The following is a 19,404-nucleotide window of genomic DNA, read 5'->3' as shown; positions in this document are numbered from 1 at the left end:
GGGATGGGAAAGGAGGAGGGGAAAGAAGGGAAGGGAAGATTGGGGTTGATTCTGAAGGATAGCACTATAGAGAGGTGGTTCAGCACTGAAAGTGTGGACAGTGTGGGGAGAAAAAGGGGAATAGGGGAAGTAGAGGGAGAGGTGGGAGTTGAAAATATAATCTTTAAAAAAAGTGACACGACGAAAAGATCACCGCAAAAATCTAAAAGTGAAGGGGGAGGGGTTTTTAAAGAAATGGAGGAAATGTTCAGAGGGTTAATGGGAGAAGTGAAGAGGATGAGGGAAGAGATTAGGGGGGAAAGGGAGGAAGGAAAAAAGATATTAGAGGAGTGGAGGCAGGAAAGGGAAAAGTGGAGGGAAGAGAGGAGGGAGGAAGAGTTAAATAGGGAAAGGATGAAGAAATGGATAGAAAGCGTAGAGGGAAGGGTAATAAAGATAGAAGGGAGACTAGAGGAAATAGGGAGGGAGGAGAGGGACGAGGGTAGGTGGGAGAACAAGAGGATAGATAGAGTAGAGGGAAAATTGGGGAAAGTGGAGGACTGGATAGGAAAAAGGGGGAGGGTAATGAAATAAGGAGAGAAGAGGCTTTAGATGAGAATAGGAGAAGACTTAGGATTTTGGAAATTAGGCAGGACAAGCGAGAAAGAGAGGAAAAGAAGAACAACATAATAATTAGGAGGATAAAGGTGGAGGGAAAAGATTTAAAAGTTGAGATTAGGAGTCTGTGGGAAAAGATGGAACTGAATGAAGAGGGAATTAAGGAGATTAGGAAAATAGGGAAGGTCGATAAAGACGGAAGGGGTATGGTACTCGTGAAATTGACCGACAGAGAAAACAAAAGAAGGGTAATGGAGGGCAAGAAAAAGCTTAGGGGGCAAGAAGAATTGATAGCTGACGATCTTACAGAAGAGGAGAGGAGGGCAAGGTGGAAAATAGATAGAGAGGCAGAAAAAGAAAGGATGAATGGTAAAAATGTACAGGTAGGGTATATGAAAATATGGGTAAATGGAAAAATGAGAAAATGGGATGAAATAGAGGAAAAATGGGAGGGGGAACAGGGAAACGAATAAGGGAGGAATCAGGGGGGGGGGGTACGTTGGGAAAATAGGAATAATTCAGGTTATAGGATAGGATTCTGGAATGTGGCAGGACTGACTAATAAGGGGGAGGATTTTTGGAGAGGGATAGAAGAGTGGGAGGTGATTATATTACTAGAGACGTGGCTAGAGGAAAAGGGATGGAATAGAATAAGATATAGGCTTCCAAAGGGGTACAAGTGGGAGGTGCAGTGGGCGAAGAGGGAGGAAAGTAAGGGAAGGGCTAAGGGGGGGATGCTGATGGGAGTGAGAAAGGAGTTAGAGAGGGAAAAAGGGGAAATAAGAATGAAGGAGGGAATGATAGGGACGAAAGTGAAGTTGGAGGGGGGATGGTGGTGGGTGGTGGGGGTATATGTAAACGGAGACCTAGATGCTAAGTTAGACGAATTAGGAGAGTGGACGGACCGGAGAGAAGAAGGGGTAAGGGTGTTAATAGGGGGGGATTTTAACGCGAGAACGGGAAGGGAAGGAGGAGAGATAGAAGAAGGGGAGGAGGAGGGGGGTAGGGGATATAGAAACTCAAAGGATACGAAGTTAAACGGGGATGGGAAGAAATTGTGTAGTTACCTGGGAGAGAATGGATGGGGAATTATGAATGGGAACAAAAAGGGAGACGAAGAAGGGGAATGGACATATGTTGGGGCAAGAGGAAACTCGGTGATAGATTACATATTGGGGAACGAGGAAACGAGAGAAGGAGTAGAAAAGATGGAAATAGGGGACAAAATAGATTCTGATCATCTTCCCATAACAGTGTGGCTAAAAGGGGAAGCGGGGGAGGAAAGAGGGAGGGAGGGGAAAGGGAAAAAGAAGGGTAGGGGTTGCTGGTCGGAAGAGGGAATACGGGACTTTAGGGAAAAGTTTGGGAAAAGGGCAAACATAGGGGAGGGAAGTCAGACTGATTGGAAGGAATTGAAAGATAAAATAAAGGAAGTACTGGGGAAGGTAGGTATAAAGGATAAAGTAAAGAGGAAAGGATGGTGGGATGAAGAATGTAAAGTAGAGAAAAGGAAAGTGAGGGGGGAATTAAGAAATTGGAGAAGGAAGGGAGGGGAGGGATTAGAGTTTAAGAAGTTGAAAAGAGCATACCAGAGATTATGTGAGGAGAAAAAGAATAAGGAGAGGGAAAAATGGGAAAAGGAGGTGGGGGAAATAAAATCGGAAAGTCAGGTCTGGAAGCTTGTGAATAGGGAAAGAAAGAGGGGAACAAGGGTTGACGAAAACATAGGGATGGAAGAATGGGAGGAGCATTTTAGGAAGGTATTGGGAGGGGTGGGATGGAGAGTTAGAAGGGGAGAAATAACGGGAAGAAGAAAGGACGCGGAAAGGGATATAGAGATAGAGGAAATTAGAAGGGTAATTAAGGGACTGAAAGATGGGAAAGCCGCGGGAGGGGACGGAATCCCGAATGAAGTGTGGAAATATGGAGGTTGCGAGATAGAGGAGTGGTTAATGAGGGTGTGCAATAAGGTTTGGAGGGGGGAGGGATGGCCGGAGGATTGGTCAGAGGGGGTAGTGATACCAGTAGCAAAAAAAGGGGACAGTAGTGTTGTAGAGAATTACAGGGGGATAACTCTGACACAAACTGCTTACAAAATTTACGCGGCGGTGTTAGCGGAAAGGTTAAGACAAGAGGTGGAAGGGAAGAGTTTGTTGCCGGCAAGCCAAACCGGTTTTAGAAAAGGATTAGGATGTATTGATAACATTTACGTGCTTAATTATTTAATAAATAGACAGGTGAAGAGAAAAGTAAGGAAGTTAGTTATATTGTTTGTGGACTTAAAGGCGGCGTTTGACACTGTGAACAGGGATGTACTAATAAGGGCAATGAGGATAAGAGGGGTGAGGGAAGGGTTGGTGGAGAGGTGTGAGGAGGTATTAAGGGAAACTAAAAGTAGGGTGAAAGTGGGGGAGGAAGAAGGTGACAATTTTTGGACTACAAGGGGGGTAAGGCAGGGGTGCCCGTTAAGCCCGCTACTATTTACCTTGCTACTAGCGGACTTGGATGAGGAGTTAGAGAAGGGGTGTTGGGGTGGGGTAAAGCTGGGTGATAGAAAAGTTTTCACACTGGCATACGCCGATGACGTGGCCATGCTAGCGGAAAGCGAAGATGATATGAGGGGCATGATCGGGGTATTAGAGAGATATCTGGAAGGGAAGAGACTAGAACTCAACACAGAGAAATCCAAGGTGATGAGATGCAGAAGAGGTGGGGGGAGGTGGAAAAAAATGTCTTGGAGGTGGAAAGGGAAAGTATTAGAAGAGGTAAAAGAATACAGGTATCTGGGTTACACGATTACAAGAGATGGGGGTCAAAGAGCTCATGTAGAGGAGAGGTTAAGGAAAGGGGCGGCAGCTATGGGACAAATATGGGCGATAGGAAAAAGGAGATTTGCCAAAGATTGGGGTAGGAGATTATGGTTATTCGACAGATTAATATGGGCTGTGATAAGCTATGGGGTATAAATATGAGGCTGGAAGGAGAGGGCAGGTCTAGAGAGACTTCAAGAAAGATATTTGAGATGGTTGCTAGGAGTAGGTAAATTTACGCCGGGGTACATGGTAAGGGAGGAATTACAAAGGGAACTACTTAGAGGGAGGGCAGGCATAAGGGCATGGGGGTATGAGAATAAATTGGGGCAAGGTAAGGGAGGGGAGTTAGCGCGCCTATGCTGGGAGGAATTGAGAAGAAGAGATAGAAAGGGAGGGCAGAGGGACGGATGGGAAAAAGAGAGATGGGATTTCTTTAGGGAGAGGGGGTGGACGGAAGAGGAGATTTCGAAACTGATAGAGGAAAGGCAAGAGTCCATAAGCGAAGAAATAATAAGAAGGGAAAAGATAAAACAGAGTGAAGAAAGATAGGAAAGAATTAGGAACGCGAATTTTAATAGTTGGTATGGGAGGGTAAAGGGTGAGGGGCTGCCGGGATATCTAAAGAAAGGGTGGGGGGAGAGTAGATGGAAGAGAATGGCGAAATTTAGATTAGGCAATGGAATGAGGGGGGAGAAGTACTGGGAGGATGAAGAGGAGAAAAAATGTAGAGTGTGTGGTTGGGAGAGGGAAACATGGGAACATGTATGGGAGGTATGTATGAGAGTAGATGAAGAAAAAGGCTGGCAGGAGTGGATAGAGAAAGTGTTAGAAGATGAAGGGGGTGGGGAAGAGTGGCTGAGGAAATTAGAGGAATGGAGAGAAAGAATGGATGGTATGAATGGTAAGAATGGAATGAATGATAAGCAACCGGAAGAGGAGGTCCGTTTTAGCATGTAAGATTAGTATGTAAGATTTAATTCTTAAGTGATAGGTTAAGGTATGTAAATCATTGTAAATAGTGTACATAGCGTCTTTTGTATATAGTTTGCTTCTCTCTCTATATATATATATATATGTGTGTATATGTATATATATGTATATATATATATATATAATTTAGATATAAGCATAGATATAAGGTAGGATATAAGTTAGTTTAGGAAGACGAGAATCGGGTAAAGTAGGGAATATGGTTGAGGTGAAAATGTAGGAAAATTGTAACCCTAAGGGGAACCAATAAAGTACATACATACAACTGCCGGTAGTACCCAATTTCAATTAGGTGAGACAGAAAAGACAGACGTAGTCGCTGCCAAATTTCTCGGAATACTTTTTGACAATAGACTTAACTTTAAAGCTCACATACACTCGTTACACAGCCGTTGTCTACGGACCATAAACATAATTAAATTCCTCCGAGGTGTCTGGTGGGGAGCCCACCCTGACACATTAATAATACTGTATAAATCTCTAATCAGATCCAGATTGGATTATGCATCTCACATCTACTACCCTAGCCAGCAAGCTCTCATAACCAAGCTAGAATCCATCCAAGCACGTGCGCTTAAACTAGCCCTTGGTCTCAGAATGTCCACCCCCACTAATATCGTTCTCGCAGAATCAGGCATCCCCATCTACAAAACAGAGCTTCCTTTTTAGGCAAAATTCATCTCACTAAAATCACATCCAACACAAATCACATATGCAATCACAATATACAAGAACTTTACCACATAATCTCCAAAAACCCAAGTACTGTGGTCAACAACACTGCCAATGTTCTCATGAACTGTATCCTCACTGTTCAAAAGATTTCTCACACATGCCATAAAGACTATCATTTCCCCTGCATAGCTGTACCATACAGCGTCCAAAATTTTCGTATTTCTTGCGATCTAACAACAGGATTTCATCTCCAAAAATCACCACACCCTAATGCAGAATTTATAGACCATATCATGACACATTATCCTAATCACCTTCACATATTCACCGACGGTTCCAAGGTACAAGGCGGGCTCTCAACGGGTGCAGCTATTGTCTGCCCGGAAAAAACAATCGGAGTCCTCATTAATATTAACCCTACAGCATCGGTATTTACAGCAGAGTGTGCTGCTATATCAATAGCTCTGGACTATTTCCAAAGCGCAGACAAACCACTGCTAATCTGTTCGGACTCGCTCAGTGCCCTTACTTCTCTTAATAGCCTCTTCATAAACACCCGAACTAACTTTCACATAATTGACATCAAATAGAAAATTTTCAACATAGTTTCCGAATCACACAATCCAAAACAAGTCTCGCTAATATGGATCCCAGCCCACTGTGGCATAAAGGTAAACGAACAAGCGGACAACCTGGCAAAAGAAGCCACTAAAAAAGCCCCATCCAGTGTACATAAAATTCCATACACAGACTTTAAATTTACGTTCAAAGACGAAATGTGGAACGATTTCCAATCTCTCCTCAGAGCCCAGTTTCACAACAAAGGAGTTTTATACTTTCAAAAATTCTGCAAACCACAAAAGAAACCCTGATACAAAGAACACGATCTCCCTAGAGACCTCATAGTTAGATTTGGTAGAATGAGAACGAACCATGTCAACACTTATGAATCCCTAGCAAGGCTAAAAATAATAGATCACTCCACTTGTGAATGTCATTACCCAATCCAAAACATTGATCACTTATTATGGCACTGTCATCTCCGAGCCAAAAAAAAGAAATGTAATGATCTCCAAATTGTCAAAAGATAATTGGAAACCGCCTTTTAAAATAGACACGTTCTTGAAGCACATTGACACAAAATCCCTAAACACCATCAACGAATTCTGCATTACAAACAACATATTCTTCTAAATTCCCTAGATTAAGAAGAGGGGAATAATTATAAATTCAAAAGAACAGTTATTAGAATAAGAAATGTTAATAGAATAAGATGGAATAAAAACAGTCACTAGATTAAGGACAGTCACTAGAATAAGTACATTTACTAGTTTAAGGGGGTAGTCTACCCTCGATTTGTAACTAGAAAATTACTAGAATCTTACTAGATTTTGGGTCGAAAATATGGGTTTGCGGCCAGACGTTGATTGACCTTATTAGAACAAATTGTGGGCTGTGTGAGGGCTCATTCGAAAGAGGAAGGTTAGACGCAGCGCGCTTTTCTCACGAGGTTAACGAGATTATGTTTATATCTAATAATATGATGGCCCAAAGTCGAGAAAAAATCTAGGAAAAAATCCCGCAGATTTCAATGCATTTTCTGTCTCTAATAGACTTTTTTGGCTTATGAGATGAGAAAGGCGCGCTGCGTTGAACCTTCCTCTTTCGAATGAGCCCTCACACAGCCCACAATTTGTTCTAATAGGGTCAATCAACGTCTGGGCGCAGATCCATGTTTCGACCCATTTTTCTAGTAGGATTCTAGTTATTTGCTAGATATTTGCTATTTACTAGAATCTTACTAGAAAAATGGGTCGAAACATGGATCTGCGCCCAGACGTTGATTGACCCTATTAGAACAAATTGTGGGCTGTGTGAGGGCTCATTCGAAAGAGGAAGGTTCAACGCAGCGCGCCTTTCTCATCTCATAAGCCAAAAAGTCTATTAGAGACAGAAAATGCATTGAAATCTGCGGGATTTTTTCCTAGATTTTTTCTCTACTTTGGGCCATCATATTATTAGATATAAACATAATCTCGTTAACCTCGTGAGAAAAGCGCGCTGCGTCTAACCTTCCTCTTTCGAATGAGCCCTCACACAGCCCACAATTTGTTCTAATAAGGTCAATCAACGTCTGGCCGCAAACCCATATTTTCGACCCAAAATCTAGTAAGATTCTAGTTCCTTTCTAGTTACAAATCTAGTAAATTACTAGAATCTTACTAGAAAAATGGCTCGAAACATGGGTTTGCGCGCTGTCGGTTTTCGTCCTTATTTCAGAAAATTTTGGGCTGAGTGAGGGCTTATTCTAAAGAGGAAGGTTAAACACACTGCGCCCTGGTTACGAGGTTAACGAGATTATGTTTATATCTAATAATATGAGGGCCCAAAGTAGAGAAAAAATCTAGGAAAAAATCCCGCAGATTTCAATGCATTTTCTGTCTCTAATAGACTTTTTTGGCTTATGAGATGAGAAAGGCGCGCTGCGTTGAACCTTCCTCTTTCGAATGAGCCCTCACACAGCCCACAATTTGTTCTAATAGGGTCAATCAACGTCTGGGCGCAGATCCATGTTTCGACCCATTTTTCTAGTAGGATTCTAGTTATTTGCTAGATATTTGCTATTTACTAGAATCTTACTAGAAAAATGGGTCGAAACATGGATCTGCGCCCAGACGTTGATTGACCCTATTAGAACAAATTGTGGGCTGTGTGAGGGCTCATTCGAAAGAGGAAGGTTCAACGCAGCGCGCCTTTCTCATCTCATAAGCCAAAAAAGTCTATTAGAGACAGAAAATGCATTGAAATCTGCGGGATTTTTTCCTAGATTTTTTCTCTACTTTGGGCCATCATATTATTAGATATAAACATAATCTCGTTAACCTCGTGAGAAAAGCGCGCTGCGTCTAACCTTCCTCTTTCGAATGAGCCCTCACACAGCCCACAATTTGTTCTAATAAGGTCAATCAACGTCTGGCCGCAAACCCATATTTTCGACCCAAAATCTAGTAAGATTCTAGTTCCTTTCTAGTTACAAATCTAGTAAATTACTAGAATCTTACTAGAAAAATGGCTCGAAACATGGGTTTGCGCGCTGTCGGTTTTCGTCCTTATTTCAGAAAATTTTGGGCTGAGTGAGGGCTTATTCTAAAGAGGAAGGTTAAACACACTGCGCCCTGGTTACGAGGTTAACGAGATTATGTTTATATCTAATAATATGAGGGCCCAAAGTAGAGAAAAAATCTAGGAAAAAAACCAGCACATTTCAATGCATTATTCTGTCTCCAAAAGACTTTATGACTTATGAGATGACCAGGGCGCAGCGCGTTGAACCTTCCTCTTTAGAATGAGCCCTCGCCCAGCCCTAACTTTGCTCAAATAAGGACAAAAACCGACAGCGCGCAGACCCATGTTTCGGACCAAAAATCTAGTAAGATCCTAGTAAATAGCAAATATCTAGCAAATAACTAGAATCTTACCAGATTTTCGATCGAAAAAGTGGGTCTGCGCGCTGTCGGTTTTTGTCCTTATTTGAGCAAAGTTTGGGCTGGGTGAGGGCTCATTCTAAAGAGGAAGATTCAACGCGCTGCGCCCTGGTCATCTCATAAGTCATAAAGTCTTTTGGAGACAGAAAAATACATTGAAATGTGCTGGTTTTTTTCCTAGATTTTTTCTCTACTTTGGGCCCTCATATTATTAGTTATAAACATAATCTCGTTAACCTCGTAACCAGGGCGCAGCGCGTCTAACCTTCCTGTTTAGAATAAGCCCTCACTCAGCCCAAAATTTTCTGAAATAAGGACGAAAACCGACAGCGCGCAAACCCATGTTTCGAGCCATTTTTCTAGTAAGATTCTAGGTATTTTCTAGTTCCAAATCGAGCCTATACTACCCCCTTAAGAAAGAGGGTAATATACAAGTGCAATAAAACCGGTTAAAGAGACGAAGATTATAGAGAGCGCAGATAATAAGAATAAACTTCTATTAGTACTGTAAGTATAGATAAGAGTCATGTATAAGAGTTATGTACCTGTATATTTTCAGCTTATGGGCCAAGATTGACCTAAAGCTTAAATAAAAAAAAAAAAAAAAACATTATACATGGGAGATTGCCCTCCCTGAGCACAACCAAGTGATCAAACGACGATCATCCTAGTGAAACGCACGACGCTCAACTCAAACGCACGATACAGTGGTGCTCATTTGTGTACCATTCACATACCTCACACATACCGCGTTCGAGAGCCGGAAGGACGTGGGTGGATGATGCTGTAGGAAGCAGTATGTAACTCCCTAGCACTCCCGCAGATGGCGTAGTCAGCACCACTGCTGTGGCGACATGAGATCGACAGTGCTGCCGCGCGTTATAGTTGTAACTAGGTTAGTTAGTTTTTAAGTTACCAATCCTTTGTAGTCACTAGTTAAGTTTTTAGGTTAAGCAGTTGGTAAGCTTAGTTTTAAGACGCCCTCCCGAGAGAGAAGAAATTCGTAGAGATTATGAACGTGCCTCGTGCAAAGCGCACACCTAAATAAAAAGTTATTCAGTTACGTTCAAACAGTGTGTGTCGTTCTTTCCTCCGACTTTTCCCACGCTGGACCAAGAGTCCACATTGGTGCCGAAACCCGGGAGAAGAAAATTCGTGGAAAGTCCGGGAGAAGAAAGAAAATGACCGACAAAGGCGGACCGAGCAAGCAAGAAGTCCAGGCACACGAGTTCAGAAACGTGAAGCTACCAGCTTTCTGGAAAGATGAGCCGCGTTTGTGGTTCACGATGCTGGAAAGAGAATTTATAGCATATAACGTCAAAGCAGACGCGGTGAAATGTTCGTCGATCATCAGGAACCTCGATCAAGCAACGATGAAAACCGTCTTGGACGTGATCGAAGGCCCGGCGGACAGATCCACGTACGAGCATATAAAGGAAGCGCTGATTGATCGACTCGCAAAGTCGGATGAAGCGAACCTCAGAAAATTGCTCACCAGCGTGGAGCTGGGAAACAAAAAGCCTTCCGAGCTTTTAAGGGAGATGTCCCAACTAGCCGGAAAAAGCGTAGGAGACAAGGCACTACGTACGCTGTGGTTCCAGAGACTGCCGACCCGAATACAAGAAATATTGGCAATCATCGACGACACCGATCTGGAAAAGTTGGCGAAGCTTGCGGACAAGGTAACAGAAAGATCGGGGGTGGCAGAGATGGCCGCCATTTCCGACGCGACCCATGCTACAAGGGAAGCGCGCGATGACGTCGTGGTAAGACTCCAAGATGGCGAACTGGCTGCCATCGTGAAACGGTTGTCCAGACTGGAAACGCGGCTGAACAAACCGCACGGCCGTAGCAACAGCAGGAAACGGTACTTCAGGCAGAGAAGCAGCTTGCGATCCAGGGAAACAACGAGAACCGGCAATGGGTTCTGTTTTTATCATAATAGATTCGGCGCGGAATCCTGGAAGTGCCGCAAACCATGTACTTGGACAGGCACAGACAAACAGCACCAGGGAAACTAGAAAGGGCGTCTCGGCTTGAGGCAGTGGGAGACGACCGGAGGAAGTATCGCCTCATCATCACAGACCCAAATACACGGATCCAGTTCCTGGTGGACACGGGTGCAGATGTTTCGGTCGTTCCTAGGAATTTCGGAGGTAAGAGCTTGGAAGTCGATGCTTTCAAACTTTATGCCGCGAACGGAGCAGTCATAAACACATACGGCGAAAAATTATTGTCATTAAATTTAGGACTTCGCCGAGATTTCTCCTGGCGATTCATTCTGGCGGAAGTAACAAAGTCAATTATTGGCGCAGACTTCCTTCACTTTTATAATATATTAGTAGATTTGCGAAATGGAAGATTGTTAGATGGAAACACAAAAATTTACAAAAATGCTGCAATAACGAAAAGTAGCGTCCCCACAATTTCCACAATTGACCAGAATAGTTTATTCAATGATTTGTTAAAGGAATTTGTGGAAATAACAAAGCCGGTCGCCAGGAGAAATATTAAACATAATACTTGCCACTATATAGAGACAAAGAGCGCCCGGTCGCGGAGAGAGCTAGGCGGTTGCCTCCGGAGAAGTTAAAAGCGGCTGAAAAAGAATTCGAGCAAATGTTAAAGGATGGCATCTGTCGCCCGTCTAAAAGCCAATGGGCTAGTCCTCTCCACATGGTCACAAAAAAATCTGGTGCTTGGAGACCGTGTGGAGATTACCGTGGACTGAACAGCAGGACCGTACCAGACAAATATCCACTACCACATATCCATGATGTGTCGCATCAATTCGACGGATGCAAAATATTTTCAACAATAGATTTGAACAGGGCGTACTATCAGATACCGGTAGCGCCTGAAGATATTAGAAAAACAGCAGTGATCACACCCTTCGGATTGTTTGAGTTTACGGTCATGCCATTCGGTTTATGCAATGCCGCCCAAAGTTTCCAAAGGCTCATGGACTCCATACTCCGAGGTTTAGATTTTTGTAATTGTTACATAGATGATATAATAGTAGCATCCCCGGATATGGAGACTCATGAGAAGCACCTGCGCACATTGTTTGTTAAACTTAAAGAAAGCGGACTTACCATTAATCTAGCAAAATGTACATTCGCGAAAAGCTCCGTGCAATACTTAGGATATAAGATTAGTGATAAGGGAATCGCCCCGTTGGACGAACGAGTGAAAGCGATTCAAGATTACCCACAACCGGAAACAATTAATGATCTGCATCGTTTTTTAGGTGTAATTGGTTTTTACCGGAGATTTTTACGCCGAGCAGCAGATTGGTTGGCCCCTTTAAATGAACACCTCAAAGGAGCCAGAAAAAAGGATAAGAGACCGGTTTGTTGGGACGAGGAATCTAAAAAAGCATTTCAGGAAGCTAAAAGGCAATTAGCCACGGCATCATTATTATGTCACCCAAAAGCAAACGCGTCATTAGCTTTACGCACGGATGCTTCAGACGTGGCTATCGGAGCAGTACTTGAGCAATGTAGAGATGGTAAATGGGAACCGCTCGGATTTTTTTCGAGGAAGTTAGAGAAGGCCCAGACGAATTATAGTGTGTACGACAGAGAGCTTTTAGCCATTTACAAGAGCCTCAGATTTTTCAAGCACTTTGTAGAGGGCAAGGAATTGCAGATACAAACGGATCACAAGCCGTTGGTATATGCATTCCTCCAAAAAGCAGACAAAGCCAGTCCGCGACAAGTTAGGCAGTTGGATTACATCGGCCAATTTACCACCAAAATCATTCATGTAGACGGTGAAGAGAATGTAGTGGCCGATGCCTTTTCCAGACTGCAGTCTATTCAAATGCCTGTTATTGTCTCAACAGAAGAGTTAATGCAGGCGCAAGTGGAAGATCAAGAGCTGGCTAAATCGATAACAGAAAATTCCAACAGGTGGAACTTCCAGAAAATATTTCTGGACGGTTCAGATAAATACCTGTACGGAGATATTGTTAAAGATAGCATAAGGCCTTACGTGCCACAGAATTTAAGAAAAGTAATTTTTCACAATGTACATGACCTGTCACATCCTAGCGGAAGAACAACTAGGAAGTTGATAGGGAAGGATTTCGTCTGGCCTCTAATGAACAGGGATATATCCGAGTGGTCACGTACTTGTATAGCCTGTCAACGAAGCAAGATCCATCGTCACAACAAATTGGTGCCAGAGAAAATAGAGATACCAAAAAGTCGATTTGAACACATACATGTAGATTTAGTGGGACCGTTACCAATAGTTAACAACTACACATTTTGCTTAACCATCATAGATAGGTTTTCCAGGTGGCCAGAGGCGGTACCACTTAAGGATGGTTCAGCAGACCAGGTGGTAACCGCATTGTATACAAATTGGATTGCAAGATTCGGGGCTCCAACAACAATAACCACAGATCAAGGCTCACAGTTTGAATCCCAAGTTTTCCAAGCATTCACAAAATTAATAGGTTCAAACAAAACTAGGACAACGGCATACCATCCTCAGTCAAATGGCATGATAGAGAGGTGGCACAGGTCTTTGAAAGCAGCCATTATGTGCCATCAAACTGAAAATTGGGTAGAGATCTTGCCTACAGTGTTGTTGGGACTCCGAACTAGCTTCAAAGAAGACATTGAAGCGTCAGCTGCAGAAATGTTATATGGTGTTGCTTTGAGACTGCCTGGAGAATTTTTTGTAAATCCAGATGAAGAAATTGATCCACAGATATTTCTAGAAAAGCTGCGACTACACATAAGACAGATTAAACCGCGGCAAATTTAGACATCACAGCAAACCAAGGACATTTACACATAAAACCTTGTATTCGTGCTCCCATGTATTTGTTCGAATCGACAAGGTAAGGAAACCTTTTGAGGCGCCTTACGAGGGTCCGTTTAAAGTACTTAAACGGGTGACAGATCGTATTTTCAAAATCAAGTACAATGACAGAGAGGTCAACATTTCTGTTGAGCGGCTTAAACCCGCTTTTTGTGAATACACACAAGGGAATGCAAATAAAGAGATATCAAAGACGTATTCACGAAAAAGTGTCAGATTCACAAGTTAAAATATATTAACTCATTCGGGGGGAAGTACTGTGGCGACATGAGATCGACAGTGCTGCCGCGCGTTATAGTTGTAACTAGGTTAGTTAGTTTTTAAGTTACCAATCCTTTGTAGTCACTAGTTAAGTTTTTAGGTTAAGCAGTTGGTAAGCTTAGTTTTAAGACGCCCTCCCGAGAGAGAAGAAATTCGTAGAGATTATGAACGTGCCTCGTGCAAAGCGCACGCCTAAATAAAAAGTTATTCAGTTACGTTCAAACAGTGTGTGTCGTTCTTTCCTCCGACTTTTCCCACGCTGGACCAAGAGTCCACACTGCCAACTGGCAGAGTCAGGCGACGAGATGCCTAGGGACTTTTCCTCGAGGCACTCTCGGCGCCCTAAGCAAGCAGTCTCCTCTGGTCTCCTCTAGTCGTCCACGCGTGAAGTATTGTAAGACGCAGAGCAAATAAACTAGAGGTTAGCATACGCACGTGTTCCTCATTATTATTCAGTCTGTCCCCGTTGGTAGGAGCATACCTACAATGCGATAGAGGAGTGTTCCGATATCGTCCAAGATTTTTCGTGAAAGGAAAAAAGAGAGAGAAAAAGAAAAAAAGAAGAGAAAAGGCTTCAACGAACGAATAAATGCGTCACTGGAAATAATCAAATGACTCAAGATTTGAAGAAGGAGAAAAAGGTAAATTTAATAGTTTACAGAAAAAGACATAACCTATTTAACCTTCTGGAAAAAGCAGGTCCCGCCACCTGGCGGGACGGGTTTAAAGAAACGGGATAACCTCCCGGGGCCTCTCTGCGATTGGAGGACAAAAACCAACAGTAATAATAATGACGGATCCACTGGGAAAGTGGACCAATCCAATAAGTAAGGAAAAAGACGAACCAATTAATGACCAGGACATGGAGATAATACAAGATCCAGAAAAAAATGGAAATTTACATATGAATGAAAATTGCAATTCAGAAGATAAGATGTTTACACAAGAAAAATTAGTCACAAAACAAAGCGGAAATGGAGATAGTAAAGACAACAACATAGCCAACGAAGAAAATGAAATACACAGCATAGCCTATAATAGAGACCAGAATGATATATACGAAACAGAGACGGTTAGCGGTAACTATACCGTCTCTATCGCCCTAAAAAACAATGTAATGTCCAAATCCAAAAAATACAATCTTATTAAAATTTACAGATTTATCACGAGTGAAGGGATAAACCCTGTTTCAATTAAAATGACAGGGTTTTCCAGAGCAGAAATGACCACTAGAAACAGGAAAGATGCCAACAACTTGCTAAAAAAAGGAACCTTAGAAGAAAGCTGTATGTACACTTCTATCCCATACAGGATAAAATACAGAAAAGGAGTAATCACAGAATGGGAGGGCACAATAGAAGAATTAAGAGAACAGCTTTCACCCAACCAAGGTCTCTTTTCCTTGGAGAGACTTAAAAAAAGAAAAAAGAAGGATAACGAAACCATATGGGAAGAGAATAAGTCTATATTGATCAAATTTTAAGGGGACTCACTTCCTACCAAACTATTGATAGGATATGGACATGTGTGGGTCAGAGTTGAACCATTTGTAGAATCTGTAAAGCAGTGCTATAAATGCCTGAGATTTGGACACACACAAACTAAATGCAAAAACCAAAAAAAAAGGTGCATCGTGTGCTCAGAGGAGTACCACGGGACATGCAACGAACAACCAAAGTGCTACAACTGCGGTGAGGAGCACACCAGCGTATCGAGGGAATGTAAGATAAATCAGAGAGAAAGATTTATTAAAAAAATCATGGCGTATAAAAACGTACCATATAAAGTGGCCAAAGAAAGGGCCTCTTATGGACCTCTATTTGACTCAAACGAGAACATACATTCACAATACGATAATACACATGGAAGGAGAGAAGACAAGGAACATGAAATTGATCAACAAACATATAATATTCAAAACCGACACATCCCAAAATTCCCACCACTCAATAAAAAAGACAGGGTGGAATACTGGGAAACAATTACTGGTCCTATAGAAACGGATATCATCAAACATACTAACCAAAGAGTAGGTCCAAGAATTATCAAAGACAGCTGGGCCGAGGTGGTCTCCAAAAGAGCACCAGAAAAACCATACCAAGTCGGGAATATTAATACACATAATAGACACCATATTGATACAATTGGAAAATACTCTACCAAAAGAAACACAGATGAAAGACGTTGGTCGAATGGGTCATCCAATAGGTTCGAAACATTATGTAAGGAAAACGGGGAAATAACAAACCCACAAGGAGTCAAAGAACAGACAAATACAAGAAAGAGACAAAGTTTCACCAATACGAGGACGAACTACTTAAACAACCAACAAGAAGATAAAACACAACGATATGTAGACTATACACAAGACATAAAAAGAAATAAAAGGTTGGATAAAGAAATAACGGAATCAATGAGGAAAAAGACAGACGATGAATTTTTAATTTGTATTCAGTCATTAAAGGGATTGTATAAGGATATATGCGAAACTAAGCAAGTGGAATACATTCCATTGTACCAATGCAGCCAAGACCACTTGGAAATATTTTTTTCGTGTGTGCGGAGTCTTGGCGGAAGTAACGATAACCCGACGGCACGTCAATTTAAAACTGCATTCAGAAAATTGTTAATACACAACGAGATTAAAACTTCCGGTAGCGGTAACTGTATACCATTGTACAATATTCCCATATTGCACTGTTGTGCACGATCATCAGAAGAAATTATCAATTTTTCTACAAGTCATTTGACAGTTGACGTAAATGCAGATGAAAATTCCAAAAAGGAATTCGATAAATATGAAGAGGAGAATCAAATTTTAGAATTCCATTGTTATGCATTAGAAACATGCGAAAATTCCTTTATGTACACGGAATTTGTAGATCGCGTCGTAGTATATATTGCTGGGTGGATAACGAAAAAATTATCGTTAACTTTAAAATGTCCTGTATGCGTTTCATGCTTAAGGTCTGATAATGAGAGTAATGAAATGTATAAATTAATAAGATTACAAAGTCGAGGTGGTCTTGCCTATCCATCTTCGGATTTGGTGACAATTTGTAGGAGGGCTGAGAAAGTTGTTAGGTTTTATATACTGCACGATAAATTGCCACTAGTAGAACGAATTTGCAATGCAATTATGCGGGAAATAGATACCCAAAATTTATTTATTTTACTCAACCATTGCAATGACCAAAATGCACTTTACGACCACAGGATACACCTTATAAAGTGTTTTATTAATAATTATGTCAAGGTTAGATATAATTATATATGCAAACAAAAAAATAATGTTGCCAGTATGGTAGACGAACGTATTTTAATAAACTGATATTGTTTTCTGGCCATTAAATATATCAACAGCAGATATATGAGACGCATGCCCATTCGGGAGTCTCAGTATCTTCTTGAGGAACAAGCAGAATTAAAAAGAAAAAAGTTGCAACTGTCCGACGTCGAGTTGCACGTACTCGTGCAAGACCACTGCCTTAAGCAGATGGTGACAAAAAATTGTAAAGTGATTACAATCCGACGTCGAGCTGTACACTTGCAAATAAGTGTGCAGAATCGCTGATTCATTTCAGTGATTGAAATTGTTCAATAATTGCAGTTCCCCAAAAACATCGAAATTAATTGAAATATGTTTTTCAGAGTAGAGATTCTCATATGGTGACGATGACCGAAACGAGAATGGAGTGCAAGATGCCGAGGCAACAGCATATCTGATGCGATTTGACACACGAATTTGTATGTCGCGCCAAAAGGGAATGTTCCAGAAAACGCAATGCGCAGATTACGTGCGCATACTCTATACTTGCGTCGATGTCGATCTTCTTACCACCATGATGTTCACCGTACGCTCGACTAAAAGTTATTTACGCCGTTATGAGTGTTAAAGTAATAAAGAATATAAAACACAACAAGATCCAGCATCAGCTGACAATGTAAGCCAGTGCTTGGCAACGATAGTCGCATGAGCATCAGCTGGCAATGTAAGCAGAGAAATAAAATTCTATTTTTCATACTTTGAAGTTTTTAGAGCATTTTTTCGTTTTTCGTTTATTTGTGTGTTGTTTCTGTTCTAGTCACGAATCATATGGACTGTTTGCCACGAATGTGCCACAGGTGTGGTACCCGGAGACGTCACGATCGTCGAAATGTTGACAGATGACACGTAGAATGAGCATCCGCTGGGGCAGAAAGGTGCCGGTAAGTATATACGATACATTATGAACTATTTCGTATTAACATTAACATTAGTAACTATTAATTATTAATAATTGATATTTTGTATGTTACAGTAACTGGAAGATACCAGGTCGGCGGCCGCTCCATCAAACGTAACAAATAATCAAATAGTGAGTTACAAAAACTGAATATCTTCCTACTGCATATCCGTTATTTTAGGTCTTCGCTATATTAATGCAATATTTATATGTTACAGATACGAATCATGCGAGAACTGCGGAGGCAATTTTATAAGCGCCACGGCCGCGAAGGAGGCGGACGGGGTGGCCACAGCAGTTTAATCATCAATTACTATTGTATAATAAACTATCAATATTAATTTCTATCATTTTATATAATATTTCATATTACTTTATATTATTTTATTATATATATTACTATTCACATTATAATTATCATTAATAGTATATTATATATCATAAAATAGTGTATTATAAAATAAACTGTATAAAACCATCTTCGGTTTTTTCCTCCGAACCTCTACTAATCCAATTATCTTCATTATATTTCATAATTTTTTTACGGAACTTTCACCAAGTTGTTTGTAGCATTTTTTATTACTAAAGAGAACGCGTTTTCCGGACCCCTCCGATACTCGTAGGCCAGGCATGATCAATTCGTAGCTCGATCGGAGGCATTCTCAAGGAATACTATTATTTTATTTATTAATATCATTTAATAGTATCTCCCTGATCCATGCCACCGATTTAATAACAGTAAAGTGGGTTCTGTTTCCTGCTAAAGGTGATGTAGGTTCTGTTCCATGCTAGAGATGTAGCACAGACGAGGACAGACGCTAGACTAGTATTTAAAGTCGCCTATACAGGGTGTCCCAGACCAAGTGTAAGTCCCGGAAATGGGAGGTTCCTTGGGTCATTTGAAGCGACATTTTCCTTTGCAAAAATGGCGTCCGCGGCTTTGTTTAGGAGTTATTAACGAAAAACACGGACCAATCAGAGCGCGCTCTGGGCCGCCGCGCGATGTCACGGCCCGGCACGGCGTATCGTTAACGCTCTGATGCGAGCGCGGCGGCCCAGGGCGCGCTCTGATTGGTCCGTGTTTTTCGTTAATAACTCCTAAACAAAGCCGCGGACGTCATTTTTGCAAAGGAAAATGTCGCTTCAAATGACCCAAGGAACCTCCCATTTCCGGGACTTACACTTGGTCTGGGACACCCTGTAGAGCGCACCACAATACTGCCATCCAAGATGGCCGACAAGTTGATTCCCCTTCCGTCTTTGGGGACACCCCGTCTCACCCATAAATCTACTTTACGCTCAGTCCTTAGGTCCGTGATACTAGCCCCATAAATGCATAAAATCCGCAGTCTGGTAATCACCGACGAGTGATGACAAGGAATGACGTTGCAACAATTTGACATAAAAACAGCATTCCTTAATGGTTTTTTGCAGGAAACTGTCTTTATGTCTCAACCGGAGGGTTATGAAGATGGAACGAGCAGCATTTGTCAGCTTAATAGAAGTCTATACGGCCTGAAG

General features: G+C 41.7%; 1 long non-coding RNA gene across 1 annotated transcript; it reads left to right on the top strand.

Moving 5' to 3' along the window:
* The first annotated feature begins 17,237 nt into the window (after positions 1–17,237).
* On the top strand, positions 17,238–18,357 carry LOC143211197 (uncharacterized). The gene is made up of 4 exons (XR_013009412.1): positions 17,238–17,649; positions 17,743–17,866; positions 17,959–18,015; positions 18,102–18,357. It is a non-coding gene; the product is annotated as an uncharacterized LOC143211197 (long non-coding RNA).
* Positions 18,358–19,404: the final 1,047 nt, after the last annotated feature.

The sequence above is a fragment of the Lasioglossum baleicum genome, chromosome 8, assembly GCF_051020765.1.
Source record: "Lasioglossum baleicum chromosome 8, iyLasBale1, whole genome shotgun sequence".
In the NCBI taxonomy this organism is placed as follows: Eukaryota; Metazoa; Arthropoda; class Insecta; order Hymenoptera; family Halictidae; genus Lasioglossum; species Lasioglossum baleicum.
The sequence above is the reverse complement of the archived record's forward strand: the minus strand, read 5'-3'. Positions and strand labels throughout refer to the sequence as shown.